The sequence below is a fragment of the Copadichromis virginalis genome, linkage group LG15 (assembly GCF_057382275.1).
Source record: "Copadichromis virginalis isolate Kocher_CV1m ecotype Utaka linkage group LG15, C_Virginalis_male_GT1.1, whole genome shotgun sequence".
NCBI lineage: Eukaryota > Metazoa > Chordata > Actinopteri > Cichliformes > Cichlidae > Copadichromis > Copadichromis virginalis.
The window spans coordinates 31,800,564-31,802,133 of record NC_140632.1 but is presented as its reverse complement, the minus strand read 5'-3'; positions in this window follow the sequence as shown (position 1 = coordinate 31,802,133).

Below are 1,570 nucleotides of genomic sequence, written 5' to 3'. Positions count from 1 at the left end.
ATGACCTCCTTCTGGCATGTGATTCTGGTAACCATGTTGTTCTTGTCTTGCTTGACCTAACTGCTGCCTTTGACACAGTAGACCACAATATTTTAATTTCTCGATTACATGATGTAGTGGGTATTGGTGGCACTGCACTCAATTGGTTTAGGTCTTATTTGTCAGATAGAACTTTCTCTGTCAGCCTTCTCGGTTACGAATCGTCTTCTGCTCCTCTGTCATGTGGTGTCCCACAGGGCTCAATTTTAGGGCCACTGCTCTTTTCTCTGTATCTACTGCCTCTGGGTTCTATCCTTAGAAGGCATGGGATCTCATTTCACTGTTATGCCGATGACTGCCAAATTTATTTGACACTAAAACGCAAGGATGCCATCTCCATAAAACCTCTCTTGACATGTCTAGATGACATTAAAGCTTGGTTGGCTCGAAACTTTTTAAATTTTAATAAAAAGAAAACAGAAGTGTTGGTGTTTGGACCCAGTGGTCCCTGTGAGTCCTCCTCTGTTGTTTTAGGATCCCTGGAAGTCTATTTTAAATCTGTTGTTACTGACCTTGGTTTTAAGTTGGACAGTGATTTTAAATTGGACAACCAAATCAGAGCAGTGGTGAAGTCCAGTTTTTATCATTTAAGGCGACTGGCAAGACTAAAATCTTTTCTTTCGAGGCAGCACCTTGAAACAGTGATCCATGCTTTTATTTCTTCCCGCCTGGACTACTGTAACTCACTTTATGTGGGGGTCAGTCAGTCATTGCTCTCACGTCTGCAGCTGGTTCAAAATGCGGCTGCACGACTCCTAACAGGAACTCGAAAAAGAGAGCATATAACCCCCGTGCTGGCCTCTCTGCACTGGCTGCCTGTGTCTTTTAGAGTTAATTTTAAAATTCTTATGTTTGTTTTTAAATGTCTACACAGTCTTGCCCCGCCTTACCTCTCTGAGCTTCTTCATCCCCACATACCCTGTCGGTCTCTCAGGTCAGCTGACCAGCTGCTCCTGGAGGTACCGAGATCCAGGAGGAAGCTCAGAGGGGACAGGGCCTTCTCTATTGTGGCTCCAAAATTATGGAATAATTTGCCCATGCATGTTAGAGAGGCCCCTTCACTGTCCACTTTTAAATCACGTCTTAAAACCCACTTTTATTCCTTGGCTTTTAACCTCAGTGAGACTTAGTTTCTTTTTTAATGCAGTAGTTATTTAATTAATGATTTCACTCTTCTTTTATTTGTTTTTTATTTATATCTCATGTAATTTTATTTTACAGTTCCAATGTACAGCACTTTGTGTCAGCTGTGGTTGTTTTAAAGTGCTTTATAAATAAAGTTGATGATGATGATGATGAAAAAGCATGTAAAAAAAACACAAGTAATAGAAAGCTCTACATTGCAGCAATAGGAAGTTTGTATAATGCTAATCTAATACACTAGGGGCTACAGACTGCAACCATGCACACAATTCAATTCTGAGTAAAAAACATGTGCTCACCTACCATTTTGGATAAAACATTGGTGCACAGGATTTGTTAAAAACACACTTCCCTGGTCAATTATACTACCTAAAACAGCTATTCAGCA